The sequence below is a fragment of the Calonectris borealis genome, chromosome 7 (assembly GCF_964195595.1).
Source record: "Calonectris borealis chromosome 7, bCalBor7.hap1.2, whole genome shotgun sequence".
Classification (NCBI taxonomy): domain Eukaryota; kingdom Metazoa; phylum Chordata; class Aves; order Procellariiformes; family Procellariidae; genus Calonectris; species Calonectris borealis.
In genome coordinates, this window is record NC_134318.1 from 40,055,502 (window position 1) to 40,080,738 (window position 25,237).

A 25,237-nucleotide genomic window follows, 5' to 3' on the forward strand; every position below is an offset into this window, starting at 1 on the left:
TTTGTATTTCAGTATAGAAAGCAGAAGGATGTGAACTACAGACAGAATAAAGGTTATCAGGTTCGAGTTGGTAATAAACCATTCATGTCTTTTTATATTTTAGTTGCAAAACTGCTGTCAGTTCACTGGCAGAATATTACTTTCTTTACCCAACAAGCAATGTCTTTGTATATTGTTGAATAATGTAGCATGTAATTTCCTCTTGTTGAAATGAATGGTGAATTATTTATGATCATGTCTATACGGTATTTGTCTGTTGTACATAAATGTATACCCGCTCTAACCACAAAGCAGAAATCAACATCAACCTTTTCAAGCTCCTTGGCCAAAAGCAATCCTCCTTGTAAAAATGAGGATCTTTGGGAATCTTTTGGGAAGTAGGAAACATGGATGTAAGAGATGAAAAACAGTGGAATGGGGAAAAAAAAGAATAGCTCTCTTAGATTTCAATATACTTCTGCCGAAGCCAAGGAGACCTGCACCACTGTGTCAAATTGAAGCAGACTCAAGCTTACAAATACATTTATATGCAACAGAGAACTTAATAGCAAACAAGAGAGACCTTTTCCTTGCAAGTTTCCCTGTGCACTTCCTTCTGTATATAAGAGGGGGACCCGTTGGGTGCACAGGCTGCAGGATGCCAGAGAGAAGGCTGGCAGGTAACACTTGCAGGTACCACAAAAGCAAACAGCACAAGGCAGAGCCACCTGCTGGGGCCTTACAATAAACTACTAAAAATGCAGTATCCATCATGTCCTACTCATTGCCGTACGGGAAGCTAAACAGGGTAAAAAGATAAATTTCACCAAAAATAAAACATGCAAGATTTTTCATCATTCACATGTTTTTGTTCACTATATAGAAAATATTTGAAATTCTGTTTTATTTCTTTTAAATAAACATTTCATAAAATTCCTCCCCTTTCTCTTAAAGGATTGTAAGGGAAGACTGTAATCAAAATGGCTATAAAAAGAAATTACTTTCATATGCTCAGTCATATAACTAAAACTCTCCTCCTCTATGAATAAGATAAAACAGATGGAATAGATTTTACACGCACACACATCTCCTGGACATATAAGTGTACGACCTATTTTTCAGGTCACCAACCTTAATATTTAATGTGCTTTCCTTTGTTCATAATTCTTTAAAATAAAGATAAAACAAATTTTAGCTAGTACTCTTAAGGCTAAATTTTATACTAGCCTTTTTACTTTTAATCATATTCAGCCTTTCCTACTACCACATGAAAGAGTGGCATGCTGTTAACCTGTTATAAAGACACTTCCAGTACACCAGTAACACATTTCTCAGCTTGATGTATAACTGTTTCTCTGTTTGATGTCAGTGGAGCTACAGCACTTTGCTTCCTCTCTTCACACAATATAATTAAAACGTGGAACTCATTGAGGCCAAAAGTATGAATGCATTTGAAAGACATTAGACAATCAATGGAGAATAAATCTATCAACGCCTGCTATCCTCAATTCCCAGAAGCTAGAAAGGGATGGGGATGGGAGAAATCTATTAATACCTGTTCTTACACTCTTTCACTGAGCATTTATTACTGGCCATGGCCAGAGGCAGGAGAGAGGGACAGAGGTATCTGTGCCAGTTGAAGATTTGAGCTACAATTGTCTTGTTGGGCAGGTCACAGCCTGAAAATATGGATGTGTAAGACAAGTTAGAGAATAATCCACCAGCTCTCAGGTTAGACGGGATGAAGCCCAGCCAAAGCATGCCCCTCAGCTACAGCTTCCACAGATAGGCTCTGCAGTCTCACAAAACACATTTTCTTTTTTCTTTCTGCCCATTTTCCTATTCCCACTCATGTCAGGCATCACGTCAAAGATTTGTATGCTGATGTACTTACTAGAGTTGAGAAAAATGGTCTCTTTTTCCCAAGGAATCTTATTACTTCTCAGCAAGAGTAAAAAACTAGAACTATTAACATGTGGAAACACAAGAGCACTTCATGTTCTTGCTCTGTTGCTTCCTTGTTATGGGAAGACCTTCAGCTGCTGTGATGTCTGTTATTTCTCCATGTGGTAAGCAGCAGTTGCACCACGAGAAGATACTTCAGCTGAAGCATCACCCAAAGCAGACATGTGGAACATGTCCTCTGCAGCAGGTAGCCCTTGCCCCCCTTCTTCTTTTTTAAATGAAAGCTACAGATGCTATAAAATAAGGATAGGCACCTTCAGCAAAAAATCAAAAAAAGGATTAGGCAAAAGATAACACTGCTGGATCTCATCTGGTCAGTAACTTCTGAAGGAGCACATGGCCTCTAATCTAATAATATCTAACGCCGTTCTTTGAGTAACAGCTATCTTGTTTTATCCATAGTCTCCTAATTGTTTTCACTAATCTGGATAAATATTCTTACCGCCTAAGTGTCTTCCCTGCCAAATCAGGAAGATTTGTTTAATTCAAATTCTCAGTTTGCGCTGCTAATGTTTTTTGAAATCTCAGAGCAAAGCTGACCCCACACCCTCCATGAACAGTCCAGAAAAGAACTTCCCTTTGGTAATATTTCACTCTCAAAAGCTCCTGTGAAGACGGGGCTGTCATTAGTCACAAAAAGATGTAGGTCTCCAAGCGAAACGCTGCCCACAACCGTACCATCATAAACTTTCCATGACTCACATGAAGAGGAATGGAAACATGAAAGGGCAGAGTGAGGCTGGTAGAGTAAAACCTTCAAAAAATTTTCATATGAAAAAAAAAAAAGCAATATTTAGTAGCAGTGCAACACAACCACGTAATTCCTCTTCCATTCCTCCATCACCCATTGCAACATGGCCCACAGCAGCGGGGACCGGCTTTCTCCCCGGACAACAGCAATTCTTCAGCCTGTGCAAGATATATTTATGACCTCCGGACACATAAAAAACCTGCAAAACTTTACGATTACGGATACTTTTTAGCTATTGAGCTTACTGGAAGGGATAAGGATTGAGCCACACAATGATTTTGCTCTCAGGAATAGTCTCTTCAGAACAAGACAAAGTACTTGTACAAGTGTAGGGAAGTATTTTTACAGCATGAGGAAGTTCATCCTGTTAGTGGACAGGTCATACCATTTTAATAAATAAACAGTACAAGTAATAAAAACCTGACCTAAAAAAAAAAAAAGAAAATGAGCTCAGGAAAGGAGAGGAATAATTGTAGATTTTCTCTATCCTGCTTATTGTACACATTTGGCTCCTCAAGTTAACATTTTTGGAAATAAACTTTGCCTGAACTCACATGTATTTACCTCAGAGAAATCAACAAGCTGCCAGAAAAAAGATATGTCAATAAAATGAGAATCATGAATCACTGACCTCTGCAACCTCCTTGCAAAAAAAAGAAAAAAAAAAGGGAAAAAAAGCTATTGCAGTGGTTTAGAAAAGCAGCAGGACTTGTTAGAAAGCTCAGCAACCTCCTGCAGACTGAAGTTATGTAAAGCTCCACTATTTGCTTAAAAAAAAAAATTTTAAAAACAAAATCAATAAATGCAACTCCCAAAAATTATATAAACCCACTACAAACATTTTTAAGGCAACCACTTTAAAAACAGTCACATTTTAAAAGCTAGATATGTGGTCATAACCCATGATTATACATTCAACCTACTGAACAACTGCTGCACACTTGTTCAAGAGTAAGATATTCTTTAAACCCGGTTCTGAAGCCTTTTAAAGCCAAAGAAAACCTCCTGAATCACCACTGAATCAGCAATCTCACCTAAATAACAACTGTGGCTTATTCCATAACCCAGCTGGTTTCTTTCTCAAGATCTAATCCAAACACGTTCTGCTCCTTCCTCATCAATATACTTCCAAAGAAAATGTGAGAATGGAACAAATGACATCCACCATTTGCAAAAAAATCAGCAAACTCCCCTACAATCAGCTTCACGGTACTCGTTTCAATCAAATAAGGACCCACTCTTATTATTTGTGCTGCAATGCTCAGGGAATAATTACTGAGCTTGAATCACCACTCAATTAGGGCATAAACACTGCCTGAATAAACAGATTATTGGAAGCAAGGAAAAAGGGGGGGCGGGAAGGGGAGCAGGAGGTTGTCCTGGATCAGCTACAGCATGGTCATGCCTTCCCCCAGAAACCTGTTATTACATCTGAAGTCTTGTGCAGGTTCCCAGAAATTACTGAAGTCCAGCTTCTTGTGCTCCAAACATGCCACAGCCGCCTGTTCTGATGTGTTATTGTTTGATTTGCCTTGAAAATGTGAAAACAATAATTAAGCTTGATATTACCTATTTTTAATTTAAACTATTTTTCAGCGGAAAAAAAATCCCTAAAAAATTTAACTTCTGTGTTGTTTTTTCTTTCTAATTCACCTGATTTAAATCAGTCTAGAATCAGACCCATCATTTATTTTTGGGCTACTTGCAGAATAAAAAGTCCAGACAGGAAAACAAAACAGAACCAAAGCCAGCCAACCTCTGGCCTACTGATAAACTCCAAACTACATTGTGGTCTCCCAATTAGATCTAAACTAGCATACAGGTTTAGAAGATAACGGACTGCTTCCTCCACATTTAAGGCAGGGATGAAATCTCGCCAACAATTCCTCCGCAGTAACACCTGCCTCAGATCCACACAAGGTCATTTTCCAAAAGCTATTCCCATGCAAGATTTATACTGAAGGTTTTATGAGAGCTGAAGAGAAGTGTAGGGATTTGGGGCATCAGGCCTGTAATGACTTCTCCAGAAACGCAGGTTCAAAAGCCCTGGAAGAAAAAAGCACCGCTCCAGCCGCCCAACCAGGCACCACATGTCCCAAGCACCATGAATCCCTCACCCAGCGTCCGCGTAGAGCTCACACCAATGTATTTAAGTCCTTCCTCTTGTACAAACATGGAGCAAAATTCTGTTCTCATGCATTTTTAAGGATGCTCGGAGCAGAATTTTGCCTACGGTACACACTGGCTTCTCAACTCTTGATCAAAACTTGCTGCCTATGATGTGCAACGTCTCCAGCAATTCATCTTTTCACTTCATTTAGTTTCTATTCATCTCACGTAGTGTCTTGCTACAGAACCAGTGAGAGATTTCTATTGAATATGAAAAAATTGCACACTGTAGAAAAACTTTGTCTTTACATAAATTACTCCTGTGCATGTCTTCTCACAGAAAAGCCATTTTAAGCCTGTTTCAAAAAGCATTATGCATGGTCAAAGTTTATTAATGTCTTTTTTTAATTCTCATAGTAACGGCAAGCAACCTCCCAATATATCCTACACAGTCCTTGAGGTCATCCCATGAAAACAGAGAGAAACCAATGCATCCATCCTGTGGGCTCACAGATTCCTCTCCCAAAATCTGGAACTAGATGCTGGTATTCAGAATATAACCAGAAATCACATCTATTTAACAAAAAAGCAGTCAGTCCCTCATTAAAATGATTGACTCACTAAGAGCCAGAACAGATATAAAATACTGATGCTAATGGGAGTTAACTTTTACCCCTTGCTAAGAAAAAGCGTATTTTCTTAAATGTCCAGAAGGACACCCAATGTCAAAAATAAGATGAAGACAGACATAGAAGGTTAAATCACTTATTCAGAGATTTAATATCAGTGGGAATTCTTCTTTTTTTCTTCTTTTTTTTTTATGGCTGAATTTGCCATATTTATTTTCTTTTGTTATGCAGCAAAAGAAAAAGAACCAAAGCGCTCACAGTAAAGGTAAGGGGATCACCTCAAATACAACTTCAGGTGCACAGACTGAAAGTGCTAAGGCTGGTCTTGCCACAACTGTTTTTATTACATTTTTAATAAGATCAAACAGCTGTTGAAGTTTCATTCCCAACACAGGAGATCACATTACTTTACAATAATAGAAATTCTTACCTACATGCTCTTTCAAGGAATAAATCACACTACCATCCCACAAATCAGCCAAATTCCTGTTATAAGTACTAATGCAACAGGGAAACACGAAGCATGAAGGCTGAATCTGTTATGAAGCTCTTCCACTCCAGATATTTTTATCAAACAAATCCGGGGGGGGTTCGGGGTTGGCAGGTGGGAAAAAATATCATATCTAAATACAGCTCCCGTACGCCCTGCAGTCAGGCTGTAATCAAAAATAAATAAGTACTTCTCTCCAGAAAACTCCAGAGGCAAAGAATTGGCCTAGTATTGACGGAGTTCACTTATCAAATGCAGGCTATTTTTTGTTATGCATTTCTTTCTGACAGCTGCCCGTCCGGCTTTATTTTCAGGCTTCCAAGTCTGCTTCATTGTTTGGGTCTCTGGACAGATATTGCTGTAATTTACTCAAATAGCTCTTCTGGAGCAACTTGCTCAGTAGAGATATGGGGTCTCCCTTCATGCAAAGCTCGGTTTGGGGAGGACAGCACGCTCGTTTTCATCACCTTATCTGAGCACGGGGAAATTGCTCTGGACAGCCAATTTCTCTGTGTCGGCTACAATGTGGGGGTCGAGTGACTGCCTCAGATTTAGGCATCTGCCCTCCACACCTTTAAGGTTAGGTAAGATGAACACCAAAGCCTCGTTGTGCTAAAGAAAAATAAATCTTCACATCAGAGTGCCAGCCGACTCTTATTCGAGGACGAGATGGAGAGCTAGTGTAGCACAGTTGAATTTGCAGGAAGAGATCTTTCAGTGCTGAAGATTTATTTTAAGCACGGGTCTTTGTCTCTTGCATTGATTACTGGTCCAGAACCAGCACGTGGGAGAAAAATATTCTGAGAATATTTCCAATGGTCCTGCCAAGCATTTTCAGCCTCGGCATGCTGCAAAATAGTGGGCATTCACAGTTATGTTACTCTGATTACCATCTTGTTCTTTTTACACATTTGATTTTACTTGATTTTAGCAGCTGCTACCTCAAGTTGATTTAAAGTGAGAAACATATTCTTTCCACCGTCTAAAATCTAATACTTACTGCCACTTTGCAAATGGTATACAGGATGAATTGCTAAATCTTGTGGGTTGTGAGAGATCAGCTGCTAATTTAAGGCTGCTTTTGAGGGATGAATTACATTATATGGAATAAATAGAATATGCATAACGTAATGCCTTCAGTGCCTGTTTATCTCATAGTGTGGTAAAATGTTTTTGCATGCAATAATGCAACCAAATGGTATCTTCTAGAATTCATTCGATATACCTTCGCGCCTCATAAATAAGCAGTCTTTCTGAAGGGGATCAGTCATATGATACTTAACATTGCTTTAAACAAATGTGACAATTCTAGAGCAACGTATATGCTAACAGCTGCTCATTTGATTTTTAGTGACTGAGAAGGGGTTTTCCTCCACCTCCAAGCTGTATTTTCTCCATAAACTTCACTATCTTAACACAGCGATCCGAAATTTTTTGTTATGACTCATATATGGTACCTTCTCCATGAGACATACATTAAAATGGATGGAAAAACATATCTCATCTGTACATAAGTACCGCGTAAGTACTTTTCATGAATAGGGCATTTCATCTTTCATCTAGTGCTGAGTGGGTGAAAGGAAACGTACACAGCTGCATCCTGAAAAGACAAACTCAGTATTAGAGTCTGTCATTAAAGTTTCTTGTAAATTCAAACAAAAATTAGTCAACAAAAACTATTCGTTGATGCCAAGTCACAACTGTGGCTTTGCTTCAATACTTCAAAAAAAAAAAAATTGTGTTCCAAGCTTAGTAGTAACTTTTATAAATGATCAACAACTTTAATTCTTTAGGCAACAACACAGCAGATAAATCTCAGCCCATTAAAGTACCAAGAAACGACACACTTGTTCCAAAGTGAAGTAGTTCCAAAATCCAAGTGGAGATACCCCAAAAGGTCTAAGTATTCTCAAGAAATTGCTAATTAGTTATCTCCGTAAGAGTAACACAGTATCACCAGATAAAATTCCTGCAGGTAACTTCTGGCTACAGTTAATTAAGCAAAACCTTTCTGATGGAATATATTATATTGCTTTCAGCATCTTAGGAAAGTGTTTATTCTGCATAAGTCAAGCAACATTTACTTCCAAAGTCTCCTACCACTATTCATAAGTGTTTCATCAAAGGCTTAGACTTCATCACTCATCTGTATCATGTGCTCTTTAACCACACAAAAGTGCAATGAATTTTTACTAACCAGCTTACAAGATACCATCATTCTGAAGAGGTTTCTGCGTGGCTATACTCTGTTTTCTGTTGCTAACAACATATATCTTTACAGGCAGAGCACATACTTGATGTAGAACCTAATGCCATTTGATAATGGATTAAAGACTCATTATTGTCCTCTCATATCTTTAGATCATCACAGCTAAAGAACAACACTTCTATCACAAACTTCAGAGAAATTCAAATATCTTCATTTACTGATTTCCACTATTACAAGAAAGAGAACGCGTTGCATTCTTTCACCAGCCTCTCAAAAAAACCACAGCTCTCGAGACAATTTTCGTAAGATGGTAAACTCTAGCCCAGTAATCTTGCACCTGCACAAAGACTGCCATTTACAACAGTAATAACAAAAAGAAAAAAAGCCATGCTATGTATGGCACCCAGTAAGTAAATACTGTAATATCCAGAAAAATAATAAGATAAATCTGTTCCTCAGCCACTGAGTCGCTGACTCCCTTGACTTGACTCTGTTTTCCTGCAGGTTTCACCCGTGTTTGGCTTCAATATACTTGTTTTCCATTTGGAAAGAACATAGCCACAAATACCTTTTCATGCTTTATGTTGCACTTAGCTGGACTGCAGATTGCAAACAAACAAGATAAAAATCTGAGAACTTTCTTTACTGAATTTCCATGAAAAGAAACCAGGGACAAAAAAACCAAACTAAAACCCCAACTCTGCATAATGATGAATGCACCAAGAAAAATTTGGCATGCACTCCCTCACACCCTGCCTCTTCTGCAACATCTTCTGCAACAAAAGGGCAACATTTAGCCTAGTAGATGGTCTTCATTTGTGGCACAGAGGCAATCCGAGGCAAGCTTTCTACAAGACTTTTTTCCCAATGGAGATGTTAGTTACTTGCCTTCTGTTGTAAGGAGACTGTTGTAGGGAGACTCAAACTAACCTTCCACTCTTCCTCTGCTTAAACGGCAGCGGGTTCAAAATTCATGTTTTTAAGGCCTTCCATTGAGAAATTGAAAAAAAATCCCACCCTTAATGGAGCTCCCAGATGGCACAAGTGCCTAGTTCACACGGTGGTCCTTATTGACCCCTACCTGAACACCACTTGGGTGCTATGCAGGGATGCCTAGGGCCGGGATGCTCTTGCCTGCTCTGTGGGACAGACCATCTCCTGAGATGGCCCAGAGGACACAGTTTTAAGGAGAAAGCGCGAGCAACTGTTCTCAAATGCTCTGCTCCACTCTGCTGAAAAATCCTCATGTCTCTGGGGTAGCAGGGCACAACTCAAAAGTGAACAGCGGGAGGTAAAATGAGGTTTTATTTTTAAACAGCAGTGCTTATTGATATATTTGGTTCTAGATAAATAGAGGAGGACATGGAGTCGCTTTAGGACTTTGCAGCTGAAATCAGACCGACACTAGTTCTGGAGCTCCGGTTCCACTTCTTGAAATAAACCATTTACTGAAGCAATTCACAGAAGAAATCTAAAGTGACACAAACTCCATCAACTGCAGTTGGCAGCCAGCTTTGCAAGAACAGATGCATGACTTTAATGATAACCCAAAAAGCTTAGTTTCTAATGCAGAAAAATTGAAATACATCATTAGCATTATAAAACTCTGCAGAGAACTAGAAGCATCTCCAGAATATGCCCCATAAAATACTTTGCAAAGACCTATAAACTCCAACCTTAGCAGAATTAACATATCTAACCAAAAAATGTCTTCAGAAAAAATGCCTCCAAGTATTGAAATGCATTTCCATCTCTTAAATTTCTCTGTTGCCAATAGTGTTTACTCTACCTTGAGTCAAAGACATGAATCTTTGATTTCACGAGACTAATGTAATAACTTGGTTTAGGCTGTTAATGCATTCAAAGCCTTCAGACACACGGGAGACTAAGATGGCATCAAGAGTAAACAGATGCATTTGGACGGGATGTTTTTTATGTGACATAAACCCGAAATTCCTTAATATATGTCTGCAGGGACTACACCGAAATAAAAGCTTACTAGAGTGTCTTAGGGCTGAAAGAGATGGCTTCCAAGCCTATTTATGGTTTCTAAGCACTACTATATAATACAAATAATAACACCAAAGAAAACCTCTGCAGCACTGTCAATAAGAGACAACACAAGCATTCTAGGAAATCAGTGTTCATCTCTCAAAAGTGACACCCAGCCACTACAAAACAATGATAAATAAAATACGTACATTATATGCAGATAATGGTATAGAAATACGCTGTATTTGTCAGTGGAAGAGTGCGGTGCAGCTGATGCATCAAACGGCAGCTCCAGAGACGATGGTTCTTTTACTGCCTCAAATTCAGAGAAATGTGAAAAATGGGTCCATATTGACCTGTTCTATCAATAATGCTATTGAGTTACGTCTACTTTTTTAATGATCACCAAAAGGAGCAGTATGGTTTCAGAAATAGGGTATTGTAGAAGTTGGCCCGTGCTCGGTTTCCTTTAATGCTTTCCACCCTCAAGAATGCTGTTAACAAAACACGGCATTTCCCACAAAAAGCCATATCAATCATTGTCTTCTACAAAGATCACTCCACGCCCACATCTAAAGACAGCAACATGCAATAAAGTGCCACAAAATACCACGTCATCCATCAAAGCTTCAGGAATGTGACTCAGCAGCCGGCAGGAGCAGTTTCGGACACTGCAACCCCTCCACTCTGCGTTATGTCCTCTGCAGTGGAGGTCCCAGAAGACCAAAGCTGCCCCCACCCCACCAGCCCTGGCTTGTCCCTGGCTTCAACAGAAGCAGCTCCCACACCAATTCAGCAGCCTTGTCACCCAGATGTGAGAGCCTCCATGAGTCTGGGCAATGAGGTTGTCAGCCAAATTGGTTGTTTTCTTTGGTTTTTTTAATCATGAATTGCTGTGGTGCTCTCTCCATGAAAAACATCCAACCCTTGGCAACGTAGTTGTTCTATGAGTTCCTCTCTTTGCTTATGCTTTCAAGGGAGAGTTTCCACTCGACTGTGACAATCCCCTTCTGCATCTCCAACGTGCTTCCATGGAGCAGGTCCTGCTTTGCACAGCTGGAGCAGAGCTTCGAACCAGACAGAGCCGACAAGGGACGGCGCCCAGGGATCGGCTCTTTGGCCCTGATGGACAAACTTTTTCTAGTGGATAAAAATGAAACCTACTATGTGAATAACTGAGTCAGTCCTGCTGCTTTTATAGCAGTTACTTCACCAGTATGTGGAGAAATTAGACATGCTAGAAAACCATTCATCCTAGGCGTGTATGAGTAATGATAGCCTCACCACTGACCATTTGATTTAATTTACAACTTTCTTGCGTGTTTAAATCCTGAAAAATGCCTTCAGTATCCAAAAAGTTTATAATCAAAGTAACTTCAGAAGTTCAGAATAATCTATAAACTCAGAAAATGTCACTGTTCTCATTAAGTGAAAAAATAAATTATATGCTGATAATATACCTCAGTTTCTTCATTGCATGGTTCAGTGTTATAAATTAGACTTTGATAATGATAGCAAATCAGAATAAAACCTTATAATTATATGCTTTTTCTTCCTTTACACGTGAAAATTTGACTTTGAAGTTATTCTTACTTTTCCCCCTACAGTTTACTTGTACAGGGCTAAGCTACACCAACAAAACTGATCTGGAACAGACAAAATGTATTCTCCAAACATGAACATTTAAATACAACATATATATTATTTCATTAATCTTTTTATATAGAAGCTTCTGTCCAACCTGAAAAACTAATTAAATGAGTAAAGGCAGTATTTTCTTTGCAAACATTCATGCCATACGCAGCAGACTCGGGGGGATGCTAGAGTGCACTCAAGTGTATCTCAAGTTTGGTTAATGTCCATGTGCATCAGACCCTTGGGGCATGGACAGTACTCACTTTCTTGGAATAACTCCCAACGGCAGATGTCAGAGTGCTTTTCAAAGGCGCTTTTCAATTTGTGGATGACAAAATGACAGAGTACTGACATGCATTACCTATACTACCATATGGCATAAAATGGTAGAAATCCAAGAAAAATCTAGATCTCCTAACTCACCATCCAGAATCCCATTACATGGGGATCGAAGGACTTTGAACAAAATTCAGGTATATGTATTGTACAAGGTAGAAAGTCACTGACAATCCAATTTTCTAAATAAACCATCTAAGGCAAACAACATTGAATCTGAATTTCCCCCAGTAACCATATTAAACGGGGCAAATTTCAGTCCTTCCATAAGCTCAAAAGACAGAGAAGGTAATTTTTCCAAGCTCTCCTAAGCTGCCATCGCACTTCCCATCCCAGAGCCACACCGGGACCCCACGGCACAGCAGCAGCAGGGAGCGCTTGCCGGGGCCAAAGCTGGCAGGTGGCATTTTCGGGAGGACGGGTGCAAGACCTGCAGCTAGAAATGAAACCCTCAGTCTCATAATCAACTCTCAGTTAAGACACTGAAGCCCTCATTAATATAATTGGTTTCATACTAGCTGCTAAAACACTAATTCGCTCCATTTCTATTAGTTAAGGAGTGCTTTGCTCGCCTCTATTTTTGCTCAAGCATGGAAGAAAAGGGAGGAAAAAAGTCATGTACTCTGCCTGCAGTTAGTGAATGCCATGCTAGAGTACATTTTTCACCACAGATGAAAAACGAAGGTAGGTAGTCTTTCAAAACAGCTGCTCCTGAGGACTCAAAAGGAAAATAATTTGGAGAGCAACCCTCACATCATTCACTTGGAACGATGGACTTACATCCTCCAACCTGCATGAGATCCACAGAGCAACTATGACTCTATCCCAAACTGAAATCTGAGGTAGAAGACATTTAAAACGTAAAAACAAACAACCGTATTACCACTGGGAAAAAAAAAGGAAAAAAAAAGAAAGCACTAATCATTATCCTTCAGGAAACTTCAGGAAATCACTCAATTTTCAATCTTTCTGCTTCAAGTCCAGAAAATTAAATTTCCCCTTTCTAACAGTGCTGCCTTTGGATACAGACCGAAAAATAAATGAGCACGAGGCTTATGTGCCGATGGAGCAGGAAGAGGGTCTGCACCTGTCAATTTAGCATCTCTGGTAATGGGAGGGAAAACCCCCACTGAACACCATGACCCAAATCACCAGCCCTTTGCTCCCTCTCACTGGTGAGCAATTAGTCGTCTCATCCTGCTCACTGATACTGTTCATGCTCATTGGGGTCGGGAAAAACAGCTTTGTTTTGGGCAGCAGCTCTTCCTTTTCCTCTTTAGAGATATATCCCCATCTAGCTATCTTTATTTACATTTTTCTTTGAAGCCTTTAAAACCTGAGGATGAATTGCATCGTTCTATAAGTGGATGCTGTTCTCTGATGTTAGAAATGGTCCTCCCCCTGTCTACACGTACTTCCACCTTGCTTTCAGTCCTGCATGACTTTAAGACTCATCTCACTGCTTTTAACTTGGCTGAAGATGAATATATATTTAAGCCACTGGTTAATGTGTCATTAATGATGGTTCAGTTCATAATAATAAAACTGTCCTTTCCATAAAATGTACTTTCATCCCTTTGAAAATTTAGTAAGCCTATTAATTAATTTCTTAAAGACTGAATTTCAAAATGTCACTGCTGACATTTAAGGCTCATAAAAAATGCAAGTCTATCTTATCTGTGAGAAACGAGTCCATACAATCTATTTTAAGGTGAAAATATTTATCAAGGAAGACAGTTGCCAATTATGAATACAAACAAACAAAGCCGCTTATAGCAAGTTGCTATTTTTTTTTTATCTTGTACATACCAAGGGCATATTTCTTCCCAGCACAGTGGTGCACAAAATAAGTGACATCTGGTGGCTATATGCTGTAATATAATAAGGCAACTCATTTCAATGCTGTTAACCAATTCAATTTTTAAGTTTACTGCTTCTTAGTAAAGCTTTTTAGATGTTTTATTTATTTTTTTTGACACAGATACTTCTGAGACTCCTAGGCATCCGTCTGCATGGTGACAACTGCTGTTATCTAATTAAAGTGGGATTGTCATATTCACATCAGGAAAAACACGACTCCAAAAAGGAATTAGCAAGGCATAGCAAAACAGCACTAAGATTTAGCTGGGCAACACCAGTGAGAATCATCCAGAGCCAGGCTGTAAGAAAAGGCTGCACAGAATTTTGTAAAGGAAATCCTTCAAGTGCTCAAAATAATTAATATCAACTCAGGTTTCTCTGAATTGTTTTTCATTAGATTTTAATTAAACAAAAAAGAAATAGCTGTGATTTCCATTCTGAGCTTAGCAGCATCCTTTTGCAAACGTGCAACAGCCTTTCCACTTTTCATACCTTATTGATCCTCAGCAATGGTCACATCTAATCCATCCAAGCCTTCTGCACCTAAACCTGCACTCCAGCCATAAAGCAATTACAGCTCCCCTTCTAACTCCTACAGCACAGAAATAAAGTTCTCTTTTAGAAAGCTATAAGCCTCTCTTGGATAATTAATAAATATATTGTCAGTCAGCTATAGTTAAAATTACAAAATTGCTAGCACTGCAATTTTAAGATTTGTAACACCAATTTCTTCAGTAATAAGTATTTATGGGAAAAAAGTCTGTAAGCACTATCTAACAGAAATCAGATGAAATATAAACAGACTCTAAATATTTATCAGCAGAGGAAGTTCAAAAATATCCCTGCAAAAATAAAGCGGATGGCAGGCTAAATCCAGAGCCATTGAGTGTTCTTCGAAGGATGTGCTAGGAGGAACTTCATTTTCAGTCTGACATCGCTAAATCAAATTAATTCCTTCCTCCTATTCAATGGCTACATAAAAATCCTTGATGCCAAAAGGACAAAGCTAAAAATGTCCCTAAAACCATGCCTGAATGCTGCTCTTGATGCAAAAGGCTGCCCAAGCTCCTATCCACACAATGCAGTAATGCAATACTTTAAATAAAGAGTTAGACTTTGGGTCTTTCCATCACTTTTAAGGCCTAAATATCCTGAACAGGAATGTCCACCTGCACGGTCAGCTTCCCTTAGCACTGAAACGGGCACAGGTCTGCAGTATCTCAATGAAAGGGGACCTCTGGGATAACACAACTACTGATATATTATTTCAAAGAGAAATATTATTTCCTTTTCCCATACCCTCATCCCCACCAGACATTATCTTCACCTTAAGACTTCCTGGCTGAACTAAAGAACACATGCACAGAAAAGTACGGCTGAATGACTTTAGCTCCAGTCACTCATCAAGAAGCAAACTTTTTAAGATCCCATTTCAATTTATTTTTTTAAATCCTGGCATGCTGAAGTCAGCAGGAAGACATTTCATTGACTTTAATGAAGCCAGAGGTTCATCCTGAGAATTGCTGTTCGGAATGAACACAGCATTTATATTATCTCATTTGAAATCCTCAATTTTTTTGTTAAATCCAACTTAATGATATTTGCTATTTCAGAATTATTTCTTACCTTTAAAAATACACAGAGGTGGTTATTAAAATACTGCAGTATAAAATTTTTAGCGATTACAGTTGGGATATTCTTATTTCAGTAACATGCAAACATTTTTAATGCACAAATATACATTGTCATAAAGTTTCGGTTCATTTTCTAATACTGAAAAGCCTTAGACTCTAGGAATTGTAATAGTCCAACAAAAATCACTGTTGATATTTAAATGCTTACCTGTATTTTCACAGTACATTTTTAGCGCCTTTTTTTTCATTTATTATCCAATGTACTAGTACAGCGAGATGAAAAACTGGAAAACTGGATAGATTACTACACCCACTTAATGGGTACCATTAAAAGAAAAAGCTATCAAAACTCAGCAGAAGCTTTTTATGCATTCCCCTGTATTACACCAAAATGAGTTATTGCAACATTGTAACTCTGATAACAAACAACAAGAATCTCAATTTTTAAAGCTGTACGCAGAAATAAGTAACTGGATCTAGCTGAAGATGTCCCTGCCCATGGCAGGGGTTTGGACTAGCTAACCTTTAAAGGTCCCTTCCAATCCAAACTATTCTATGATATTATGATTCTATAAATAAGCAGCAGGTGATTTGAAGCCATCTAAGAAGGATATTTTAACCAAAGAGTTACTGAAGTCTGGTTTATTTTTTAAAAAAAAAAAAGTAGTGGGGACTTAAGCTAAAAGCTACTGGCTTTTAAGTCAAGTACTAGAGTGTTACAGCAGACCGCTGCTTAGGTTTCCCAGCCTCACCACTACTGCCACACACTTCGTCGAGCAGAGGACTCTGAACTTCTCCAAAACAACCAGAAAACATTTGGAGGAGTCAGATTCTGGTCCCCCTTACACCAGCGAAAACCAGGAGCTGAATACTCTTGATCTACCCTAATGCAAGAGCAATCCATGTGGGATTTCCATGGATACCGATATACATTCCATTTTACTATGTTTTGTATTGTTAATTTTGCTGATCTCCTTAGCAATGTTCAAAAATCTTCCCTGAAGAGTTAAACACTTCAGTATTTAAAATAGCCTGATGTTAGACAAATGAATTTTTCCTCTTTCCTATAACGAGAGGGATGAGCTTAGGTTCCCCTGTTCCCTTCTGTTCACCTCTCACATCTCTTTTCGTGTTGAAACTGTTTTAAAGCTGGTATAAATAGCTTTGCAAAGTAATTCTAATACTAAATGTCAAGAGCAATAGTGGTTTCATTCTGATTTATCCTTATCTGTTTCTCAGGCAAGTTAATCCTCAACCTGAGATACTGTTTTCATAGCTCTATAATTTATGAAATTTTTCATCTAAATTATTTACTTTATGAATGGCTCGGATGAGTTGCTCAGGGCGTAAAGCTGTAATACTCCATGCTGAAGTGCTCAAGAACAGGCTTTTGTCTTTCTAAATGAAGAGACCACCACTGCATCTCCTGTTGCAATTTCTGTTGGTAGCCTTTAATGCGCAGCAGTGTTTTTACCCAGTCTTTTTATCTGACCGCTGCACTTGCAATAGATGCAGTTACAACCCAGATATCACAGTGTTATCCCAGGTTAACACAAAACCAGGGAGCCACAAAACAAGCAAAAAGGCCCTGATCCTGAAGCACAGCCTCACGGTGTGAACCCATATTCCTTCGGGGAGCTGAACTGGCATCAGCTCTGCATGGGCTCAAAACCTGATGTTACCCATGCAACCTGCTCCTCCTCCACTTCAACAAAGCAGCATCGAAAATCCCTTCCAGAAATGGCTCCAGGAAATTTCCTCAGGCTTCAGCACTCAAGCCAGAAGGATGAACTGCACAGCAGCAGCCCCACAAATCCACTAACTGGTGACTGAAGGCAGAAGAGGAGCACGACTGCTAGCCTAACATGGTGGAATAGATCTATGGAAAGCTGAGCTTTCAGAGTGTTCCTTGAAAATCCTAGAAATCTCAGATTCATTATCCATTTAACTTATTTAACATTAACAATATCTACTTAACATTATCTATTTAATATCTACATAGCTCAGTCGGAAGACAAATTTCTCAAAAGTTCGAAGAGGCTGGAAAGGAATATTAGGTAAGGCATTTGATGGAATTGCAAAAAAGTGTTGGTTTTAAGACCTGTTAAAGAATTTTCAGGAGATGAAGCTCCCTGTGAAGAGCTGGCCCTGCAGGCAAACCCATCTCGTTACATGATATACACGCCTAATAATCTATTAAACTATCCTTCTCCATTTCCTCCCATTTCTAGCTTTACACAGTTGAACCTCCTGGCTACACTGGTCAGAGTCCTTCCCCTTTTTTGGGTGAATAAATTCTGGCACTCATAGACCATTATATCCCAGCTTAAGCACAGCAAGGTTAACACTGGGCTCTTACATTTTCTTCAAATCATGCGCAAAACCTTCCAGAATCCTGATTTCTATTACTTTTTTCTTGAGGTCTCTCGTGTTTGTTGGTATCTCACGACTAATTTTGTGCCAGATTTAAAGTACTTTAATTAAGTGCTTTTTTCCCCATACTGCTCCAAGGCTTGAACTTTAACTAGGCGTGTAGAGCATATAAGGACATTATCATCTTCAATCATCTCATATCATCCAATATTGCAAACTCACATCTAACGTGCTGCCCACTTTCACAGCACTCTTTCAACACTACCATCTACCAGGCTTCTTCCATCCCCTAGGTACACAGGTTGCAGATAGATCTTTATTATTTTTCCTATGTATCTTACAGAAGTTCGCATATTTTCAGAGCAGTCTTATCTTGTTTTCTCTGCATATCTTTGAACTTTACATTTTGTCTTCACTCTTTTTGTTTGATCTCACAGTTCTTACCAGTTAAAAGTCACCTGCAACACAAGGACTGCCATTATTTGAAAGAAATCATAGAATAGAATAGAATAGTTTGGGTTGGAAGGGACCTTTAAAGGCCATCTAGTCCAACCTCCCTGCCATGGGCAGGGACATCTTCAACCAGATCAGGTTGCTCAGAGCCCCGTCCAACCTGACCTTGAATGGTCCCAGGGATGGGGCATCTGCCACCTCTCTGGGCAACCTGTGCCAGTGTCTCACCACCCTCATTGTAAAAAATTTCTTCCTTATATCTAGTCTGAATCTACCCTCTTTTAGTTTAAAACATTCCCCCTTGTCCTGTCGCAACAGGCCCTGTTAAGAAGTCTGTCCCCATCTTTCTTCTAAGCCCCCTTTAAGTACTGAAAGGCCGCAATAAGGTCTCCCCGAAGCCTTCTCTTCTCCAGGCTGAACAACCCCAACTCTCTCAGCCTTTCCTCATAGGAGAGGTGTTCCACCCCCCTGATCATTTTCGTGGCCTCCTCTGGACTAGCTCCAACAGGTCCATGTCTGTCCTGTGCTGAGGACCCCAAAGCTGGATGCAGCACTGCAGGTGGGGTCTCACCAGTGCAGGGCAGAGGGGCAGAACCACCTCCCTCGAGGTATCTCTCAAAATGTCCTTCCCTATATTCCATGCAATCCTGACACGTTACCAGGTCTAACTTAAACTTGGCAGATTTAAGCCATGCACCAATATATGCAAAAAAATAATAATACAAAAAGTCTTTTTCAATCTCATCAGTTTTTCTAATTTTATGATAGCAGGGTACATTCACCCACACTGAACATCAAGGTTTTTTACAGGAAAAAAATCTCCTTGTGAAACATATTTTTCCCTACTGGAAGGCGTGAAGCAAATGAAAAATGTCAGTTTTAGTATTTTGCTCTTTAGGTACAGATCTGCACCTTGTACAGAGGAATGACCTACCGTAGATACAGAGTTGGCATTAAAAAACCACACTTATTTATAAAACAGTGTGCACATTTGATAAGTCCAAATGACGGCACATTAAGTTTTAGAATAAAAAGTGTGTATTTAGCAGTGCTTGGTACATAAAAGAAAAAAGGCCGTGTCACTTCCCTACCTCTCCATCACCACATTTCTTCACGAGACTCTGTTCATTTCAAAGGAAACCCTTTACACAGAACCTTGGCACCTTGGCAGCCAAGTGCCTTTCGCCATCCCCAGTGCTGCAGGGCTTTAGCTTTCTGCAAACCAAGGGAGGAAGGCTGGCTGCACCAGGAGCTCCAAAAACGTTTCTGGAGCTGGGTTAGCTTATGCGTACTACCTCATTTCTGGCAAGTTCATAAGGAAACCAGCAGGCTTGCCACTTTAGAGATTTGGAAAACATGCATTTCATCCAGTTATTGTGAGTATTTTAAGAAGCTGGATCTGGGAATGGGAAGAGGCAGGGCAATGGGTTGGGGTTGGTGAGTCCATGACCTCTGGCGTGCTGGTCATAGGGACAGAGGTAGAGCATTGGGACAGAGCCTGCCACAGACCACTCACTCCTATTCACATTCATCATCACATCTGGTCTCTCACCACCACCACAGCTGCCTTGTCATTGCCACCAGCCACCGGTACCCAACTGGACATCGATTTTTCTTTCTGTTTCTTCTCGCTAGGTATCAGGCACATCACCTGGTTATCCCTTCTTCCAGAGGATGCCACGCTCCTTAAAACTAGTGCTTACAAGCCACGTTCAACAGCTGCTGGCAACCAGGTGTAACATAAATTAATAAATATTCCATGGCAAAGCTACATTAACTGCTTGCCCCTAAAGTGCTGTTTAGTGGCATGTCAGGCACAGCTGTGTAATCAAAGGATTACAGTGCTCCCTTTGCAACACGCCTGCCGCAATCCAGCTCCTCGGTAGCTTTCCTGTCTCCCTCGCATGTAAAAACCAAATCGAGTAACCGGGACAGAATTGTAATCATGTCTTTCAGCCCGAGAAACACAAATGAAAAGGTCGTAGGGAGAAACAGCCAGTGTGACTGTACAACACACTTTCTGATAGATACATGGACAGTCCTACATATTTGTAAGGGAATGGGTCAACAATGCTATACATAATTAGTTAATTTTAGTGAAACTGCAGTATAGGTGGAGAGATCAGTGTAATTCAGGCTGCTTTGAGATAAGAACTTGTAGAAGCTTACAGATCCCTTCCCTCGTGTGAATAGCTGTATTTAGACTCCAAATCTGGCACCGCACTTTGTCAGTAAGAAAAAGAGTGCACTTCACTAAAAAACATAAATAAATAAGAAATACTAATTTGTGGGGGAAAGCAGCGAAAAAAAATGCTCTCTTATTGGAAATCTACCTTGTTTTTCCACAGCACTTTGGATTCTTCCAGCTGAGCAATATAACTCCAGCCAAGGAGCATGGTGGGAATTCAGAGTTATCCCTCACTGTGCAAGGTACGGAGGAAAATAGGTGAGTTAAGGGAGGAATTGAAGCCTGAAAACAGCAATGAAGGAGCCCAGTTCAAACCAGGGTACAGCTCCTGCAAACTCTATATGATGTTGGAAACAGGGTGATTTACATTACCCAAATATCCAGAGTAGCACTGAACGATTTAACAGCACATTTCTTTGGAGTTTCTGATTGTGGGATATACAGCCTTCAAGGATACAGTAACTGTAAGAGTAATTAAGAGTTAGGAGGGAGAGGAAGCATATTGGCACCTGTTTAGGTCATGGCTTTCTTCACCTGAGTGATGTATCTGTACCGAAAGAGAAACACAGTTGGATGTTCTAACTTCCTAAGTCAATATGTCATTTAGGGAAGATCAGACCGCTGCTGCTAGCTTATCTCTAGAGAAAGTATATCGGAATGTAATGGTAACACAACGCTGAGTTACAACTTCTTAAAATTTTGCTCCCATGAACGTATGAGGAAGCACTCAGCATAGGAAAAGTAGTTAATAAGAAGAAGGATTCCCTTCCTAGTCAGCAGAGAAATTTGATGAGAAATCCTTATTGGGGGGTGCAGGGATTGTAGTATCCCGGTTAGCAATACTCACGAAGTTTGGAAGAGTTTGCTGTCATCCATATAACAACTTGATCTTAAATATAAACAAATGCTTTGAGAGATGCTTTAGTATTGGGACACAGTCCACCTCTAAAAACATGTGCGATAACACTGAAGTCACCTGGGCTACCAACATAATCTTTGCCCACTGAAACTCCTGGTTCTCATACAGCTCCTGCCGCAGGTTGCTTAAAATAGTGTTAAAATATAAGCAGTATCTTATTTGCATCTCTATGATTATGCCTGCTAATGCTGCTAGTGGATTGCTCTGCTGGTTTTGGCTGGGGTGGAGTTAATTTTCTTCACAGCAGCCTGTATGGGGCTGTGTTTTGGATTTGTGCTGGAAACAGTGTTGATAGCACAGGGCTGTTTTCGTTCCTGCTGAGCAGGGCTTACACACAGTCAGGGCTTTTTCTGCTCCTCACCCCACCCCACCAGTGAGGAGGCTGGGGGGGCACAAGGAGTTGGGAGGGGACACGGCTGGGACAGCTGACCCCAACGGACCAAAGGGATATTCCATACCATGTGGCGCCATGCTCAGAGTGTGAAGCTGGGGGAAGAAGAAGGAAGGGGGCGACGTTTGGAATGACGGGGTTTTTTCCCATTATGGGTGATGGAGCCCTGCTTTCCTGGCGATGGCTGAACACCTGCCTGCCCATGGGAAGCAGTGAATGAATTCCTTGGTTTGCTTTGCTTATGTGCGGCTTTTGCTTTTCCTATTAAACTGCCTTTATCTCAACCCATGAGTTTTCTCACTTTTACCACCGGGGGGGACCGAGCGAGCGGCTGGGTGGGGCTGAGTTGCCGGCTGGGATTAAATCACAACAATTACATAACTTCATCCTTCCACTTCAACCACATGAAATAATTCAAATACGAGAGTCTGCTTCAACCTTCTCATTTATACAGTTTTCAGATACCTACTTTTAGTTTAGCAAAGAAGATAAAATCCATTACTGTCTTCCATTGCATTAGTGGAATTAAGTGTTTTGTCATGTAAATCCCCACTGTTTCATCATGTTCCTCTTACAGTCCACCAAATAAAACACTCTGAATTTGAGATTAGTCCTCCTATTACAAAATCTGAACCATAAAACTATTCTGTTTTGATTTCAGAACTGCATGGTGTCTGCACTTATAGACACAGGATCTAAGTGCCATTTAAAAAAAGAAGGTGGTTTCACTACTAACTCTTCATACAAGTAGTTTCCTCTTTTCTGCATTCAAATTGATTTTCTTTCTTTTGGCATGTGAAGAGCCAGATGAATCCTTTGACTCAATGCCCAAGAGTGAAATGGCACCAGCAGCAGAGAAGCTCTCAGGGCAAGAGACGTTGACAAGGTTTTAATCGCTGACAAAAAAAAGCTTCAAGACAACTATTCCATTAGTATTTACTGTTTATAAGTGAGTGTATATATACATGTGTGTCTGTCTGTCTGTATATAAAACATATATATCAATGTATTTAAATAGCATAGATATAAATATATATGTATAGCTCATACATATGTTGTGACCTCTTATTGATGGAAATTTCCCTTTTTGCCAGAGATCAAGTAGTCCCCAGTCAGTATCAAGTGCAGGCTGTTCAATTAGGCGTTTGTTTTCACAAAGGTCAGGTTGGATGGGGCTCTGAGCCCCATCTGATCTGGTTGAAGATGTCATTGCAGGGGGATTGGACAAGATGACCTTTAAAGGTCCCTTCCAATCCAAACTATTCTATTATTCTATTCTATATGATTTTCAGTTAAACCTTGAAAATACTTACTCTTCAGGAACAGTTCCAGCAAACTTTGAGCTTTAATCTGTAATCTGCTCAGCTGACTACTCTGTTTTTTTTAGTCACAAAATACAAAAGATACGTGTTTGTTCTACAGGAGATGATAATGGGTTTTTGTCTGGCTAACAATTCAAGAAGTGAAACCATTCTTACGTCATATGCAAGCAAATCAATATGAAGAGAACTTTAGGCCATAGAACCATATAATTAAAAAAAAATACAAATACATTTCTATATCTGAAAGTTTGGCAGGTGTTTAGATGCACCATCCTAGAAATACTATCATCTATCCTATTAACCTACAAATCTAGCTGGGTCTAAGAAAGTCAATTCACTGCAGAGTACGGCTGTAGTATTACAATGAAGCAGCACAGAAAAAAAAAAAAGCAAAACCATATATGACACCACCAAAGTTCAGCTGGTGAATTGTTGCTTAACAGACTCTAACCATAATAACCCGTCACTGAACCTTGACTGCATTCTCAGCAAAAGCATGCTATGAAGCTATTTTTAACAGCCGACAGCTTGCATTTAAGAAGTATCCCTCTTCACCTAAAAATATGCATCAGTGAACGGCAACATCCATCCACGGCTTAATTCTAGGTAGGATGTGCTGCCGGAATTAAATGACTCTTTCAGAGAAAGCTGCTTTCCAAGTGTCTTCTCTCCCAAACCACCGTAAAAGCAGCGCAATTAGCCAATGAGCGGTTCTCCGGCAGGCAGCAGGCATCTGCCCAACACAGGCAGCCCGGCGAGCTGACAGCAAATCGCATTATCTTTGTCATCATTCCGTCCTCCCCGGAGCACTAACCTGCTCAGGGGCCCGTTTTAAAAGAAGTGCCCCCCCCCCCCGCCGCCGTTCCCCGCTCACCCTACCGCGAAGCACCGGGGGATGCTGCACCCGGGGGACGCCCCGAGGTGCCCCAGCCCGTACCCCAGGGACCCGCCCGCGGAGAGGGGGGTGGAACATTCCCCGTCCCCCCGTTTGCTGGGGAGGTACCGCCGGGCTTCACCCTGGAGTAAAGCGGGGGGCAGCCGGAGGTGTCTCCGCACCTCCAGAGCCGGCTGCCGCGGCGGGAGCACCGTACCGTGCTGTACCGAGCCGAGCCGTGCCGAGCCCAGCCGAGCAGCCCGCTGGTGCCGGCTGGCCGCCCAACTTCCCGCAAAGTCCCACCGCCTCCAAACTTGGGGATCCGGGGACACCCCCCACCACCACCTCCGTCCCCGCGACGGCCGCCCGCCCGCCGCACCTACCTCCGCCCGCTCTGCCCCGCGCCGCGCTCGCTCGTCCTCCCATCCGCGCCCGCCGCCTCCGCCGGCTCTGCCCTGCGGGGGGGGCGGAGGAGGAGGAGGAGGAGGAGGAGGAGGAGGAGGAAGGGGAAGGAGGGAGGGAGCAGCCCCGCGCCGCTCCCCGGCCGCGCTGCGCAGCCCGGGAGGCGGCGTGCTGCCGCTCGGCTCGGCCCCGGGCAGGGGGGGTGGTCCCCAGCGGTGCCCCCGGGAGGGAGGGGGCAGAGCCGCCCGGCTGCCGGCGGCTCCGCGGAGGAAGGGGCGCGGAGTCCCCCGGTCCCCGGCGGGGGGCGGCAGCGGGGGTCCCGCCGGGCATCGCCCCCGCGGCTCGCCGGTCCCGGCAGCAGCACCAGCTGCCGGCTGGGCTTGCTCGAAAGGTTTTGGAAGGAGATGGGCCTCTCCTGAGCGATCCTCTAGGAGATTCTAGCTGTCCCAAGCAAACGGCGTTTAGGTGGAACCAGCATCCCAAATCGTAGTGGGGCAGTCGGAGGTCAACCCGAGGAGGCATGTTGCTCGCACGCTGCCAGGTCTCCATCGCTTGAGCAGGTCAGGCTTTCATGCTGCGTACCTTGCAGACCTCATGCAGCACATACTGCCACAGTCCAATTTTGAAATGGCAACAGCACAAACATCGGCTAAGAAGCCAAAATCTTCTATTCAGTAAGTGCAGGGTTCATTCTCAACCAAAAGGATCCTGCCACATATAAATATA

At 41.3% G+C, this 25,237-nt stretch overlaps 1 protein-coding gene across 1 annotated transcript in view; it reads right to left on the bottom strand.

Annotated features, from left to right (window-relative positions):
- Window positions 1-24,700, bottom strand: part of CHST15 (carbohydrate sulfotransferase 15) — a 50,700-nt gene extending 26,000 nt beyond the window's left edge. The window contains exon 1 of the mRNA XM_075155251.1: window positions 24,493-24,700. The gene's annotated coding sequence lies outside the window, so the exon portion shown is untranslated. The remainder of the gene's footprint in view (window positions 1-24,492) is intronic.
- Between the last annotated feature and the right edge of the window lie 537 nt (window positions 24,701-25,237).